We start from the raw sequence: 17,753 nt of genomic DNA on the forward strand, positions 1-17,753 counted from the left end.
GCAGGTGGTGGTGGGCTTGAATGCGAGAGGCCGACGACGCTCGTGCTTAGATTCTAAAGCCGAACCCTGCCAGAGAAGACTAAGCACAGAAAATACAGCAAGGCGATCACGAGGCGCACTTTATTAAACTTTGCTTCTAGACGGTGCGGGATGGACATGCGATAAATCGGAGACGCACTGCTTGTGTGTACACCGGTATTTCTCCAGCGGGATCATGAAATAAACTTTCTTCGTCGTGGTATCTCATTTGTCGTTCGTGTTTTGTGTAGCCGTTCGCAATACATGAAAAAAAGCTTCTTCAGCACTTCCAACTACAGCGGACTACTCACTGTACAGTGCTTCAATTAGAGTAGATAGACGGTTACTACAATCTCGGATCGGTTCCGCTGATGGCTTAGCCGCGTCCTGCGGCTACGGTTGCGTAAAATGACCCCTGCCCACAAAGGCCGTCACGATACATTCCCATTCTAGTATGCTAGAACCGTTCTACATCGCCACTTCATCCAAGTACAAGATATTCCAGCAGAAACGTCGCAGTAACTCTACGTCGCATGTGCGCGAGACGCCCTCTACATACCGATGAACTTTCGTAGTCGACCACCAGCGGAACCTGACGACGTTCTCGAGACTTATCTGTGCCAAGCCAGACGGCGCAAATATTTGTTATCCGCCGTTATTAAACCTCGCCAGCGGGCATTCATGAGGCTTACGAAAGAGCTTCGCAAAGTTATGAATAAGCGCTAGCACCCCGCTACCCACTTTGGTAGCGCTAGGTTTCACATTAGCGGATACTTCACATTGGCCAGAACAGAAGCAGACGACGACGACGAAGCTAAGAAAGCAGCAGACGACACTGAAGTGACGGATGGGGACAAAGAAAGCTAAAAGATGGCGCTACAACGCAAACAGAAAATGAGACGAAATCGCAGCGAGGTAACTTCACCACGACAGCAAGAGAGAGACGAAAGGAAAACGCTGAAACCGAGCATACAGCAAGGAAGCCCAGCACTCCATCATGACGATGACGCACGTATCGGCGTCCGCTGACAACGCGATCATATACTACCTGTAAACAGGTAGCGAAGGCTTGCGAGACGAATCGACACTAATAAGTGAATAATAAATAATAAGCACCAAGTGGCCGTGCCGTCATGAGTTGTTTTGACTGTTCGGCTCTAGTTACTTGTTTATCGGTAGCGAAGGTCTACGTCGCATTCTCTGACGCATGAAGATGTCATTTCGCGAGGCACAACTCCGCCGAATTGATTACGTGGCGTTCGCTAAGTGGCACTCGAATTTCCATGTTGAAGTATGTCACTTGTGAAAGGCAGAAACGCTGTATTTAGACGACGACTCAACCGATTTGAATGAAATGAGTCGCATTTGACAGAGAGCTGCATTATACTAATTGTTGGAAGCATAACTCCGATTTACGGTCTCATACTTAATAGTTGCCCAAAATCCGTCAAGAAAAAATAAGCTGACACAGGAAGCCACATGCGTCATTCATAAGACGTTAAAAGCAAACTCGTCTCCATGTTGAATAAAAAAATAAAAATAATAAAAACAGACGGACTGTATTTTTCCCTCTGTAAACTTAGCAGCGTTGACATATAAGATAATACACATTAAATATAAAGAAATGGATATCAATTATAAGTATTATAAATATCAAATGTTTCTGTCTGCGTTTGAAGTAACAACATTCGGTCTTAATTGCTTTGCATTGTATAGTAACGCCCCGTGATCGCCTCGAATATAACATAATATTGGTATTCGCGAGCGAATTGATGGCGGGCCGGCTGCGCAGTTCCACGTTTTGCACTATCACCGAACTTTCGCTATGTTTTACAAATGCTGCGAAACAAGTTGTACAAATAATTCCGGCCACCTGGGTAAGTTAACAGCGTCGAAATACTAAGTACAAAAGCGTGTTTGCATTCCGACTCTAATAAGGAAAAAGAACGGAACAAAGAAGGAAGGAAGGTTGTGTTTGTACACAGGGCAACTGCAGACGACATAAGGTCCCTAGACTGACAAAGACAACACGGCCTGCAGCGCCGCCAACTGTTGAAACCGAAACCAAGGTCAACGACACACACACACACAAAAAAAAAAAAAGAAAAAAAAGTAGACGAAAGAAATCCCAGAGAATCTTTCGTTCCTCCCGCGCCCACCGGATGATGACCAAACACGCACAAGCCTGAAGCAACAGCGCATCCGAAGACTCCTGATGACGACTAAGAGTTTAAACAGAATTCTAAAAGACAAAGAAAAAGACACTTCGCAAGAGAGCAAGCCGAGATACGTGGCGATGATTTCGCCGCAAACTTCACGCCCATTCGCATCGCCGGGAAACCCCGAACGGTAGGCAAGCAGCCCACCGTGAGTGGTCTTGCGAAAAAAAAAAAAAAAAAAAGTGGAAACGTCGTCTGCAGCGGCAGCCGCACGCGAGCAGACGACGCGCGGGAGAGGAGCAGGAGGAGGCCAAAGTGGGCCTGCGTAGCAGAAGACCGAGAAAATTCTGGAACGTCGTCCCTTCTTTCACCCAGGGCAGCGAGACTCGGGGAAAAAAAAACAAAGAAAAAAAAAAAGAAAAGTGGTGGTACCGGCATTGAGTGCTCGGCCGCATTAATTGCGTGCAGCGCGGCGTAAAAAATATGAAACCGGCACAGTGCACCGAGGACAGCGACCGACCACATCGCGCTGGTGCGATCTTTCACCCGGGGTTAACGTAATTTTAATGTATCGCTTACGAGAACGGGTCCACTGCACTCGAGGCACAAAGCGCACACGAACATACACACTATACGTAGTAAGCGACAACGTAATGCAGTAGCTAATACACCGCTACAACAACTCAACGAACATTTGTATGAATGCGCCGGCCAAGTGTCTAGAAATCTTCATGCTTGTTACTCGAGACATTTTTGTGGTTTTATTTACTACGCTACCATCTGCCTTTCCAGGCCCACCATTTCAAAGTAAACTTACTTTTTCTTCTAAATGTACAAAGCCAACAAGACTTTGTACACATGCATTCTCACGGCGAATCCCTGCGTTTGTAACGGAATATATCTCTGAAAATGTCCACTTCGCAAATGTTACAAAGCCGTTTTAAATCAAGAAGGGCGCAGTTTGGGTAAATCCAAGCACTAACCACGGAGGGTGCCGTTCCGGACATCGCCAAATTCCGCCATAGTGTGGAATTCCGTAACGGCTGCATTCCGAGCAAATCACAGAGGCCGTAAGCAGCCCTCTGAACCAATCAGAGCTGACAAGATGGCGGACAAAATGCCAGAGTTCGCTTTAGTAATTTTTGAAGGAAACTGTGTGGCATCAACAGCGATGCACGTATTTAGGAGAGAAAAGAAAGGGACTCGCGGGGTATTTCCCGTAGTCGGCCGCGCTGGCACGGCACAGCGGTCTACATCCAAGAAGCAACAGCAGGAAGTCATGCGTGGGTCTCTTTGCAGCACCCCGCTGGCGAGCAAACGTAACCGCGCAGCAGGACGCCGTTCATCCGGATTAGTCACACGGACGAAAGACGCGATCTCCCCTCAGGGGACAGAAAAAAAAAAAAAAAAAAAAACTGCGGAGTAACGGCGCGTCGCTATATAACAGTAGGAGGCACGATGAGCCGGATCTTTGCGCAATCCCGCCGACTGCCCAACGATTCCTTCACACACTCCTCGGAAGAGCCGACGCTGCCCGTCTCCGGCAGCTCGCACGTACAAAAAACAATTACCAAGCAAATACACGCTTAAAAAAAAAAAAAAAAAAGTTCGCTTTATTCCAGTTACTTCGCCACGAAATCCGGCCATCTCCTTATGCCAGTATTCGGGATGGATGGATAGATGGATGGATGAGGCTGAACCCTTTAAATCGGGCGGTGGCATACGCCACCTAGCCATGGCTATCAACATAATTTGTACTTTGTGGTGGGTGAAATTTCACCCCTGCCTTAATTTTATCCACCAATCAGATAACCTCTGTTTGGTTATCTCTACCCGCTTAAAGTCTATTTTGCCTTCACTGTCCCTAAACCCCAATGCTTTGAAAAAATCAGCCCCGTTGCCTTGCACTGTAGGGTTAAGCCCCTTACAGAAAAGTATGAGGTGTTCAGCCGTTTCCTCTTCTTCTCCACACGCACAGCACAACGTGTCTATACCTTGGTACTTGACTCGGTACATCTTAGTCCGCAATACTCCCGTCCTGGCTTCAAACAACAAAGAGCTTCCCCTAGAATTATCGTAGATATTTTCTTTGGCAATTTCTTGCTTGAAAGTTCGGTATGTGCCCAGTGCTGATTTCGTCTGCATCCCTGCTTTCCACAGACCCCTCTCTGTTTCCTTAACCTTTTTCTTAACCGCTGTTTCCTGGTTTGCACCCCTCCTGCAGTCCAAATATTTGATTGACAGTTTTCTGGTCAGCTTCCTCCATTTTGTATCAACATTCCTCATGTACAAATAACTGAAAACTCTCCTTGCCCACCGCTTTTCTGCCATTTCTCTCAATCGCTCCTCAAATTCTATCTTGCTGCTGGCTTCCCTGCCCTCGAATGACGTCCATCCCATGTCACCCTGTACCCCCTGATTTGGTGTATTTCCGTGTGCTCCCAGAGCCAGTCTACCTACCCCTCGCTGCTTAACTTCCAACCTTGCTCGAACCTCTGATCTCATGCACAGGACCGCATTGCCGAAAGTCAAACTAGGGACCATCACCCCTTTCCAAATCCCTCTCACCGCTTCGTACCTATTGTAATTCCACAGTGCCCTATTTTTCATCACAGCTGCATTTCTGCTACCTTTAGCCGTCACATATTTTTCATGTTCCGTTAGGTACTCAGCCCCATTGTTTATCCACACTCCAAGATATTTGTACTTATCCAGCACCTCCAGCGTAACCTCCTGTATCCTATGCTCGCTGCCCTGATTATCATTAAAAGTCATGACTGCCGATTTTTCTTTACTAAACTTCAAACCTAAGCTATCTCCCTCTTTACCACAGATGTCCATTAATCTCTGCAAGTCTTCCTTGCTGTCAGCCATAAGTACAATGTCATCTGCATACATCAGTCCTGGTAATGACTGTTTAATCCATTCTCCCTGCTTGAAATAGGAAAGGTTGAAGCCAAGTCCGCTCCTCTCTAATTTTTTCTCTAATCATTGTAAATACAGCATGAACAACAGAGGTGACAGAGGGCACCCCTGCCTAAGCCCCTGCTGTATCTCTATAGGCCCAGATACCTTGTTTTCCCATTTTATAAGCACCCTGTTACTTTTATAGATATCTTTTAAAAGATTTCTTACTCCATCTTCCACCTCTAGAGTGCCCAGTATGTCCCACAAATCCTTTTGGATTACACTGTCATAGGCTCCCTTGATATCCAGAAAGGCAAGCCATAGGGGCCTGTGTTCCTTTTCTGCTATTTCAATACACTGTGTCAATGAGAACAGATTATCTTCTAACCTTCTTTGTTTTCGGAACCCATTTTGTAGTTCCCCCAGCACCTCCTCGCTCTCCACCCATGCCTGCAGTCTGTCCTTTATAATCTGCATCACCACCCTGTAAACCACTGACGTCACTGTTATGGGACGGTAGTTGTTTATGTCGGCTTTGTCCCCCTTTCCCTTATAGCTAGCAGACGCTCGCGCCCCCTTACGCTTGCGAAAAAAAAGTACAGACCCACCATTCGCCGCGGAAAATTCAAAGCCCGATTTAGTTCGTTTCTCCGCCCACAGGTGACGCGACAATCCGAGAGTTCTAGCGCACGTTTCGTAGAATAGGTGCAGCGGTGTAGAGGCTAGAGCCGCAGTAATATAACATGGGGAGAATGACGATTACTCGCAGTTGCACCACCCGAGTGTGTCTGATCGGAATTCTACGGTAGGGACCACGGAAGTGTTTTCAATTCTCCACTGACATGACTGGGTAGATTGGTTGCGAGTCCGTCGATGCTGGTGGCGAATTAGACACGGTAACAAAATGGAACGGCTTCGGCTTGAAATACGTGAATAATAAAAATACGCACAATATAAAGGCAGCGCACGGAGGGAAAGGTTTATTTGGTGCGCCCTTCGTGTAAGTACACCCGATACTAAAACCATAAGACTAAATATGTCTTCACGTAGACAAGCAGCCCCCACACCGGCAACCTGAGTTGTCTATGAAATCGAAGGAATGGCAAGCAGTGCGTTAAGAGTGAAGCATCACGTGGGAAATACATTGGCCAACTGCAGGACCGCTCCCGATAAGCCCAACGTCAGGTCGACAACCAGTGATGGTATTCAAGGTGATGCGGCGCAGAGATAGGCTGATGACGAATAGTAGAAGCAGACGGCTAATAGCAGAAGCATCAAAAGCAGCCATTCCGTAGCAAAACGCGAAACTACCGTATACGGCAAATTCAATGATGCAATTTGTTCAACTCCTCGTGTCTTGGAACTTAGCACCATGTGTCGTCCCTCTCAGACGGTTACCCCCCCACCCCCCCGCACACACTCTTTCTTCCACCATGTAGTGCCAAGTGATATACCGCATCTTGCACCGCCAACTAAAATGGATAATCATGTACTGCCCTACCACCAACAATATCTCGGTACCGCCCATGAAGTCTATCGGTGAAGTTCGGTCGAAATAGTAAGGGTGCAAAAACGAGACACGAACAGGGGAGGCCGATAAGATAAAGCCGCGGTTGGATGTTCTCAATAAAACCACAGTTTGAAATTGCGCGTCGAGTCCCCGTGTGTTCGGGTCATGGGTCTCCGTGATTCGGCGCTTTCGCGCTAAGTTTAAACCATAACGCAAAGTCGACTGCAAGCTTGCGTTTAAGGCAGCGAAGCATCCTACTCGTAAGGGTTCACGAAAATCCGACAGAGATTTGATGGAAAGGGGCACTATTTCTGCATTCCTGCAAGGAGCACTTCGCAGCGCGGAAATTTGCAGAGCAAAGTCGCACATCGCACGTCACTCCCAACACATTCGCACCCACATCAGAACCTAGCAAAGCCCACAAGGTTCGTACAGAACACGAAAGAGGGAAGTGGCTCTTGAGAAAGGAGAAACGTTGGCGCAATCTCCCGCAGCCCTTGAAGGAGCAGGGCTCAGCGCCAAGAAAAGAAGCAGCGCCTCCGGCAGGGCGATTCAAACCTCGGGCCCCTCACAGGGCAGCAACCCAATGCTCTGACCATCAGGCCAAAATTGCACAAGTTGTTCATGGACAATTCAAGGATTCCAAGGGGCTGAAGGCTAAAATTCACGGAGGTGCAAGAGAACTGCACACCCTTATATAGCAACAAATATTCAAATCTTTGAAGCTGGAACGTTTTGCAGCGAAGCAACTGCTAAGTTGGACACACGCTTCAAGGTCTTTTAGGAGCCTTTTCAAAGACGCCTTGCCCATTGTAGTGATGTCAATCGCCTTCAGGCAAACTGCACGCTTTCGCTCGACGCGGTTCAGTTGCGCCTGGCTTCACCCAGTGACAATACTGGTCACAATCGGGCCGAATGGCTCGATTTGGGACAACAAAAACCCTGTCCGGGAAGTTAACGAACAAGCAAAACAACAAAAATGCCGGCATGACAAGTGTCCACGGCATAGCACCAGATGCGGAGTTTGTTATTTTGAATGCATTGCTATGTTGAAGTCACCCCACCCACCCCTTCAACCTCAGTTTTCAAGGAATTCAAGAAGCAGCATTTTTTTTTTTTTTTACAGGACTTTCCAAAATCCCTTGGGTTCTTCTTTTGTTTCAAATTCCAAGGTCTTTCACGGAGGTGTACGAATCATGCTAGTAGTACTGGGCCCATCACGTGGATGTGAGAATACGGTATTCCCTCGGTGTCACGGTGGAAAAATTTCATGGACGCACTTCCTATCAGTTCACTGACGTTTCCGAGAAAAGACTTATCTAGATATATGGGCGTCCGAGAAGATTGCGCTCCGTCAATACTGCCGAAGAACTAACTGATAGCAGCAAAGTTGCAACCACGTCAAATGGTAGGTGGGTGCAAGATCACGTCTGTGTGATTGGCATTCGTGTGTGTCTTCCAATTTTGTGTGTGCGCGCGTGTGACCGCGTTCTGCAAGCCTTTCTTTTGGTACCGCGATGAAGCCCTACAAATTAGCTTAGCTTTCTTTTGTTGCAAAGATGCATACGAATGCTACAGAAGTGTCGGGCGGAGTTGCACGTTCGAGTAAAACGGCCCGCTTCGCCAATACGCCAACTGAAAATGACGTAAGGTGAACCGATCTCAAAGAGTACGGGCAGTGCGTTTGAAGTCACCGGAAGTCGTGATTGGTGTAAGTGAATTCCGGCAAATGAATCCACGAACCAAACGGGCAAGGACCTTGAACTCGGGAAACGGTCGTGGATTATGTGACCTCTGTTAAGTTAATTAATAGGACTCTGGTAAGACAGTTTGCGGAAGGCTAAACACGGAAACGGCAATGAACTTACTCAAGGAGACTTTTGCAAAACGCCGACTGACATGTCGAAAAGTAACTCGTATATCTTGAAATACGGATACCAAAAAGGTAAAGAGCTTGTCTAGCCATGAGGGCCTGTGGCGTCCGGCCGTCTACGGCAGACCGCAGGTGCAATCGATCAGCTAGTAGAGGCGAACCAAGGGGCAAAAAATAGGAACCACAAATGGGGAAGGAAAAAAAAAAACAGGAGGGGGAGGGGGCGCGACGTCAGAGCGGGACGAGATGGCGAAGGGGAACACGTAGACAGTTATTTCGACGACCATCGAACGAATCATTGCAACACCGGAAAAAAAAAAAAAAGGGGGGGGGGGGGGTGGCCGCCTCGGCAGCTCAAAATCACGGGGCAATTCTCGAAGGCGTGATCGTCAAACCTCCCGTTGCACAACGCCACACAGAAGGGTGCTGCACCCACGATCAGACCGAGAAGATCGCGAGAGATTATTTACCCGGACGGGTCACTCACTGGCTAGGCTAGTCCGTCCCCTCTCTTACGTTGCCGGGTTCGAAGGCCTCTCGGAAGAAGGCATGGCCGTCGCGTCGCGAATAACGTATAAGCAAACCAAAAAAGATACGGCGCGGGGACCCAGATACGAGATGGGGGGGACCACCTTCCTTAGGCCTAGCGACGGCGAACTGGGCCAAGCACACGACGGGTCCCTTACCTCGTGGGTTATCCGTACTGTTCCGAGGCTTGGCACGTTGAACAAAACTCCGCGTCGCCTTGCTTCTCAGACGGGCACTATTGTTTCCCTTGCACTCTCGTTTCGCCGTGTCCTTTTTTCTTTTTCACCGTTCGGTCAGAAGACAGAGCCGTCGATATGCGCCATCGGCCCTCCGCTGCGGCGTCCGCAAAATGAAGCTCGGCATAGTCGGCGACCGACAAGCCCGAACGGGGGGAAACCCCACTCGATGCGGGCGGCGGGCAACGAGGCTTGCAGCGGCGACTGGGAAAGGAAACCGGCGTTTCGCCAGACGGCTAGCCGATCCGACCAATGGAAGCGACGCTAGCGACGCTCTGGCCAATGGCAACGCGGCTTTAACGTCACGTGACTTTTTTTTTTTAAACGAGAGAAACCGGAAGTTTGTGCTCTCTCAAATGCATGGATGAACAACCTCGCTCGCTGGCTTCGCCGCTTCGCCCGCTTTGCTGTCGTACGTTTCCTGCCCGCTGCGTTGTCTGTCCCCTGCCGCGTATGGTGTGGTACGGAAAAGGCGAAGAACCTGCGCGCTTCTCTTGTACGGTTCGGGGGGCATCATTAAAACAAAAGCGGCGTCACTTACTTGGCCGGAATGACTTGTTGACTCTACGGGGTTCTCGTCTTATCGGGTGGGAAGCGAAGGCACAAGCCGCCAAGCGAACGGATTGGGAAATGAAGAGAAACGCGCTGCGCAGTTGGAAAGCTCTCCGGCGTTTCCCCGTGTATTTGCATCGGAAATTTTTTCTGTTACCTTGCAGCGCTGGCCGCGACACGCTGAACGCGTGCATTGCCACCTCGGGTCGCGGTACTTGCGAGTATGCACCATCGATCCGAGCGTTGTAACGGCGGTCGATTTGCTCGAGTTCTCGCAGCCAAAATTAGTCAGAGTTCAGGTGAGTTCACCGCCTTCTGCGAACCGAAACTGGCCGCGATGAAGTCTCGTCAACAGCGCCGAGTCGAGCAAGTTAGTCTTGTTTCCGCAAACGTCAATATCGTTTTTGTAGATCGCAGATTGCGGCGATTACGAACTAGAAATCCGCAAAAGGGCAATGATATGTGGTTAAAAAACTAAATTTGAAACGTGGATGCTACAAAAAGCATGGTTCCCCGAAGCTTCCGTTTACTCAAAATTTAAAATGATAATCTGTAGTAACTGACGATGTACCCTGCAGTTTCTACTATAGCGTTAATAGAGTTCCGATTACTCGCAAATCCGTAAGCAGGCCTAACGGAAATAATCTGTTTCGCAATGCATCGGTGAACGCATAAATGCATGCAATGCATACTCGCTCCTTTTTTACATCACAACTGGCTGCACATGCGGCTGTGCAACACCGAAGCAACCTTTTGCGCGCTCATGATAACATTCGTGAAATGTGTGTACACGTATTTCATGTTAGTACGTTGCACTCTCAGTCACTCTTGAACCATGAAGAATCAACTATAGTCATAGGCACAATACAAGTAAACTGCCATCGTGGAGCATGAAAGAGTATATATAAGGATCGCACGCACGCATAAGCATCGCATGCGTAATGCGAAGACGTGGGTTCGTGTCCCACATGCGGCCAGTTGTTTTTTCATCCACTTTCATTTCCATTAATTTATAATTTCTTTAACCCAATTAACAAGTACAAGTAATTTCCCCTATGCTGCCTTTGGTGTCCTTGTTTGTTGGCTTCTTATGATATGACTAATAAAAATCGGGTCCTCGATTTCCTTTCTTCTCGTTCATTACATAGCAAGGCCTCGAATCCGGCAGGATTGATGCCTTCAGGTAACACGTGTGGGTTTATTAACCAGTTGCCTTCACCCAAAAGGATCACGTACACGTGACGCCTGCGGCAGAAAGGATGTTCCACATCCGCCGTCAAGGCCATCAGTGGTGGCGCTGGCTAACACTCCCAGGTTTAGAATCCCATCGATAGAATTTCAGGAGCGATTGAGAGAAATGGCAGAAAAGCGGTGGGCAAGGAGAGTTTTCAGTTATTTGTACATGAGGAATGTTGATACAAAATGGAGGAAGCTGACCAGAAAACTGTCAATCAAATATTTAGACTGCAGGAGGGGTGCAAACCAGGAAACAGCGGTTAAGAAAAGGGTTAAGGAAACAGAGAGGGGTCTGTGGAAAACAGGGATGCAGACGAAATCAGCACTGGGAACATACCGAACTTTCAAGCAAGAAATTGCCAAAGAAAATATCTACGATAATTCTAGGGGAAGCTCTTTGTTGTTTGAAGCCAGGACGGGAGTATTCGGACTAAGATGTACCGAGTCAAGTACCAAGGTATAGACACGTTGTGCTGTGCGTGTGGAGAAGAAGAGGAAACGGGCTGAACACCTCATATTTTTCTGTAAAGGGCTTAACCCTACAGTGCAAAGCAACGGGGCTGATTTTTTCAAAGCATTGGGGTTTAGGGACAGTGAAGGCAAAATAGACTTTAAGCGGGTAGAAATAACCAAACAGAGGTTATCTGATTGGTGGATAAAATCAAGGCAGGGGTGAAATTTCACCCACCACAAAGTACAAAATATGTTAATATATATATAGTCATGGCTAGGTGGCGTATGCCACCGCCCGATTTAAAGGGTTAATTCAGCCTCATCCATCCATCCATCCAGGTTTAGGTCTATAGTAGATAAACATAAATACCCCAGAAAGTGGATGGGAATACGGCGCCACGGTAGCTCGATTGGTAAGAGCATCGCACGCGTAATGCGAAGACGTGGGTTCGTGCCCCACCTGCGGCCAGTTTTTTCATCCACGTCAACCTTGTAACGCAGAGAGGTTCCCGGGTCTTCAAAAGTGTATAGAGTGCGTAGTTTACCGTGTTGTTTATCATTCCCCCGGCAGAGGTATCACCGGAACCGAGAAAGTCGCCTAAAGATAGGTATAATGAAAGAGCCGGGAAGAGAAATACAATACATTGGTCGAGTCTAGTTTAGGTTAAATGGCAAATTTACCGGTATTGTAGTTGCCTATTGTATCGCTTAAAATCAACGTTCAGCATGCACTCCAGGACTACCGTATTTATTCGAATATAGATGTACCTTCTTTGCTTTTGAAAATGTTCCCCAAAAATGAGCTATCGACCTATATTTGTGACCAAAGCTAGCAGTATATTCGCCTTTTCGCTCGCGCGATAACAGCAGCGATAGTGCCCTCCCAAGAAACTTCCGGTCACGGGCCTTATCAGTCTACTGTGCCGGATCACACAGCGCACTCCTGCTAATCTATATCACCGCCACTGCCTTTCTTGCTCACTTTAGTTAGCGGACTACGTCATTGAGCCAAACCGGAAGCCGTCCAGGGCGCATGTTTGTAAACAGCGAAAAGGTCTTATCTTCGTCTACCGCGTTGTAAAGCTGCAGTCTGTAGATCATTCAGACGCCATGGCTTTTGGAAATGCTGAATATCCAACTCACTCGACGACACCGAGGACGACGTCGTTTGTGGTGCCGAGGACGCCTCCGAAGCATCCAACGAGGATAACATCTCTGGCAGTTCCGACGCGGATGCAGCTCTGTGGCATCGACTTGCGAGATTCGGCAACCGAGCTTACGGTAAATAAAGGTGTGTAATGTTCAAAGTTTTCCGTTTTTCTGAAAATATATGAGTGGACCTATATTCGAAGTATTGTTTCTTTTTTTTTAATTTCTCGGCAAGTTCAATAGGGTCGACCTATATTCGAGTAAATGCGGTATGTGCCCATTCCATTACAACTCCATTCCGCAATCCCGAGCTCCCATAATTTCCGACTCCGTTTCCGACTGCTGCTGTTATTCCATTCGCATTCTCTCGCAGGTGTTTAAAAAATTGGAGGATACTTAAGATTCGCCTTTAAGAGTGGAACACGATAGCAGTAAAAGATCCCTGACTGCTTCTCACGCTTCCCGGCAACTGCAACTTATGTAACCGTAATGTTTGCGCGCTGTCATCCTCAAATTTCCGAGGAATAACTTTGTCAAGAATATAAGGCAAGGTATGTGCAACTTTAGTGATAGAATGATGTGGCAATTAACCGGCATATACTGCATGTCATATAGTAAGGCGTGGCAAATACACATACCAAAATATGTACTAGAATTTTCGCTCACGGAAACTCCGCCGACACCGGATTTTCCACGACAAAGGGCTCTTAACCTTATCGCGTTAAAAATGTGGAATGATTCCGGAATTACTCCCAACTCCGCGGTTCTCACTCTGCCATCGAGGCAATACGCACTTCAACACAGAAAAGTATGTTTGACGAAAGCTTTCGATCGCTAGTGCGTTCTACAGCCTTTAGTGCCACAAAGGACCCTGTTGCCACTGAGCTTTCCCGTCTGATCGCTTACGAATTACACTTACGACGAAGCGTACTCCCTCATAACGACAATAAATTTGTTCCTCCCATAGGCTTAATAATTAAGTATGTATGAAAGAGAAGTTTAATAGACTTAACAGAACGTATCAAGTCAACACAGGTCAGCAATTCGCGACAATGACATGACAAGAGACACGAAAACAGAGTTCTCAAAAGCTACTAATAGAAATGAAAATGCTACAAGTCCATATTGCACACAACAGTTTCAAGGACAGTCCAGGAATGACACGTCCAAGGGCACACACACAATTTCCAACGACGGTCAACAAAGAAAGCCTTCGCGAACACACAGAGATGGTATGCAGTACACAAGTCTAATATTCCAGCATGGGCAATGACACACGATTGTTCCGAACTATCACAAAGCGTGTTGACCAACGTCGAAGAAACTCTTCCTCCTCGAGAACCACAAGTTCACCGTTCAAATATCCAATCGCACACGCACGTAGCTACAACAACCAGGGGCATATATGACCCTTTGTGGCCCTCTATCGGAGCTGCACGCAGGACGACGCTTTTTTTAAATTACAAATGCCCCAACAAGTTAATAAACCGATTCTGTGCCCTGTTACGTGCATTGAGCCGCACTGAGAACATGCGGCTCAGAAGACGCCGGAAAGTTGATGCGACTACACAGCTAAAGAGAGCGTGTTCTAATGTTTCTTCGTTTCCGCACTTCGTACAAGATGCAGAACGTACTATGTTAATATAGTACGTGTAATTTATTACAACGCGAGCCGCGATGCGCTAACACGTATAGGCAGAACCTGCCTACGTACGACATTAACCGCGCAGCCACCCGCTTCGTTTGGCGGTAAACTTTGAGAGACAAACGCCCGCCATTCACCTTTGCGACTTCTTTCAAGCTGATGTTCATCAAGCTAGCTGGCCTATTACAATTTCTTCATATAGTCGAGACGCTGGAGCGTGCCTCAAGTCTGTGTATACTTCTGCCTTGATAGTCCTTGTCGGTAATTAAATCTAGCATGCCGTGCACAGCTATTACACAACACATGTTTGAAAGGTCAGCAAGGTTGAAACTGCTCTTGCTTGGAGGTGGCCGCAAGAGTGTGCGGGATACGAGGACCGTTTTGCCTTACCAAAAGAAGGCCCCCTGCAGTAGTAAAAATGAGGCGAAATACGACTGGGTGGACGAGCGACTCGCGTTACATATGACAACGCCGAAGATGAACTAGATTTGATAATGAATGCGAGCTCTGGAAGAGATAACCGAAATCTTGTGGCCGCATATAATCGTTGTTCCGCGACCCGACGAAGGGTCTGTTCAGGTATGCGACGAGACATCGCTTGATGGTATAGAAGGGCTCTGATGCCCAGAACTTTCACTCCGACTACACACTGAACGCATCCCGGGAGACTGGCGTCAAAAGCCCCAAAGGGCGTCGCTTCACTCTTGTCTGCATTCAGACCGTCACCGGAAAGGGCTCCATACTCATCGAATATAGCCTCAGAAAAGCTATAGCTAACTGTCGCCATATATACCCCCCAAGAAATGACCGGCGTTTACGATACTCCCTAATACGAAATTTGAGCACAGCTGTATACGTGTTTTTATTGCGCTATATATGGAGGCAAAGAATTTGAGACCGAAATCACCGCACCGACTGGCAGTGGGCCAGTCCCATTAGCGGCTTCGCCGAGGGAGGGGCGGTATGGGAACGCTGGCATGACGAGTGGCATCGGAGCCAGCGAGAGCGGTTACGCCGAGGGCCGTCGACGCTCAACCCAGGAGCTCCATAAAAAAAAAAGGAGACGTCATCTGCGTACGCCGATATTTTTATCTCCCCTAGACTCGGAAGCGTGAATCCGCGTATGGCTCGACGACGATGCGTTCCACGATGCGTCGTAAGAGGGGATCGAGACAAAATATGAAAAGGATGTGATAGCGGACATCCTTGTCTAATTCCACGGGTAACGGGAAACGACGGGCTCAGTTGACCGTGCATTCACAAGTAGCCGTGTAGACATACACTTTCATACAGGCGTTCTATCATGGACACAAAGCTGGGAGGAAAAACGAAGCAGTGCAGAAGCCGAGAAAGGTAACATCTGTTCCACACGATCAAATGCCTTTGACTGGTCCAGTGAAGTTAACTTCACTGGACCAGTCAAACACCCTGTGATACTAGTTCGAAAAGCGTGCATGGATATAGATCTTTAGTCAGTGAGAGGGACGTGAAAATTGTCCTGAGAATGGCACTGCCAGTTTGGGCTGCACTTACAATCTCCGGCACCACCATGCTTAATCGTATTGCACCAAGACTGCCGATTCATTTGTAGCCTGCATTCCGGAGTGTTATCGGACGCCATGAGGTACGGATCTGATGCAACACCGCCAGGCCTCAACAGCAGTATGACGCGACCTTCCCGAAATGGGCCGCAGGAGTCCGTCTATACCAGAAAGGCATTTACGACGTAGAGCAGGGGGACCTTGGATTGCAGCAAAGAAAGTGTGATAAAAGCTTGCTGGCATACACCATCTGCAGACCAGGAGCTGCAATCAGTATTCATGCCTCACACTTTTGCATAAAGCTCCTCAACAGAGGCTCGAGCGCACATAGCCAACCGGTGAAATTGTTCAGACACAACTGCAGAAGATTTACACAGAAGGTGTACTATATACTCGTGCATCAAACTCCACGTATCCACGACAATACCCAGCAGAAGAATAAAACGAGCGAGAAATATGTTCTATAAATACTGATAGAATATCGTCTGCAGCTCTGAGCACCACTGGGAAGCGTCAGCGAAAGTGATGGTCTCCGAGCTGGTTGTCCTCCAAGCACCCACATGTCTAAGTACAGAAGGATCGGCAAGCGGCCGACCTAGTGTACCAGAGAAATGCTCGCCGCAATATCAAAGGTATCGCGCCCTCATTTGATTCACATAATCTTGCATAGCGAACGCGAGAGGCTCCTCACGTTTAACGATGCAGTTCGGCGGAGCGAATTGTTCAGATTTTAAGGCGAAATCCTTAGATCTCTGTTTCAAGGTCGCGTTGTGAGGTACAGAAAGTCGCGTGACCCAAGGAAGGCCAGGAGCGAACCAAAGCATGCCCAGCCATGTATCATCATCATCATCATCATCATCAGCCTATACTTATGTCCACTGCAGGACTGGGTTAATGTGGCTTAGGGTGATTAAGGTGGCTTAGGTTGGATTAAGGTCGATTAAGGTGGATTAAAATGTATCAAAGAGTATTGAGGTGGATAAGGGTGGGTTATAGGGTGGATGAAGGAGGATTAAGGTGGATTAAGGAGGATTAAGGTTAATTAAGATGAATTACAGTAGACATTACAAGGGGGCTTTCGCCTTCGCGTATCTTAGGCGATAGCTAAGGACACCTGGGATTTTTTCCCCTTAAGGCAAACCTTTCGAGTGCGTCCCTCGTGGACCAAGAGCTCGCGCCATGAAGCTTTGAGTATACATCCCAAGTGACGGGCACAGACCTATAAGTAACAGAATTTTCAAGTTGAATACGCGGAGGGCAGACACACTCCCAGGATCACGTGACAGGACAGAGACACATTCATGCGACAGAGGGCACACCGCAGAATGCTGTTCTCTCTATGCAGCCCAACAGAGACAGGACAATGGTCAGTCGCGCGAGGCGCACGGGAATCGCAGTACTGAGTAGTTTTGAATGTTGGCTGAGAGTTCATGGTGTTTATAATACATAAGGAAGAGACGCTTAATTCTGCAGCCCATAAGGGAGCACGGCGCAGCGTCGTAGGGGATAGGGGGAGTAGGAGGTAAAGAAAAAGAGAAGAGAGATAGTTCAGGGGGCTCATCCGCACATGGGTAGGCAGCAGAGGCGGCAGGGACCGGCAAGGGCAGGTACGCTCAGCGGTATGCTGCTATCCCACTCGCCTCCACGAACTCCACGAGGCTGTGTAGTGCGGGGAGATGGTAGCGGGATGGGAACAGCAGGTTGGTCAGTGAGTCAGCAGGAAGTCCCTGCAGTCTATAGGCTCGGATGACCTTCGAACGTTCCTGTGCTAAGGCTGGACAGGCGCAGAGGAGGTGTTCGAGTGTCTCGGGGTCACCGCATCGTTGGCACGAGGGGGAGGCGCTGCGGCCTTTGGCATGAAGCCTAGCTGCTGTCCATATGCAGCCAGTCCGGAGTCGCAGCAGGCCTGTGGCTCTGTCTCGCCTGGTGAGGCCAGACTCGGGGAG

General features: G+C 48.2%; 1 protein-coding gene across 1 annotated transcript in view; it reads right to left on the reverse strand.

Annotated features, from left to right (window-relative positions):
- The window catches only part of LOC119463368 (NF-kappa-B inhibitor cactus), a 35,737-nt gene extending 26,284 nt beyond the window's left edge, over positions 1–9,453 (reverse strand). Inside the window, exon 1 of the mRNA XM_037724189.2 lies at positions 9,154–9,453. The gene's annotated coding sequence lies outside the window, so the exon portion shown is untranslated. The remainder of the gene's footprint in view (positions 1–9,153) is intronic.
- Positions 9,454–17,753: the final 8,300 nt, after the last annotated feature.

Source organism: Dermacentor silvarum, chromosome 9 (assembly GCF_013339745.2).
Source record: "Dermacentor silvarum isolate Dsil-2018 chromosome 9, BIME_Dsil_1.4, whole genome shotgun sequence".
Lineage (NCBI taxonomy): Eukaryota > Metazoa > Arthropoda > Arachnida > Ixodida > Ixodidae > Dermacentor > Dermacentor silvarum.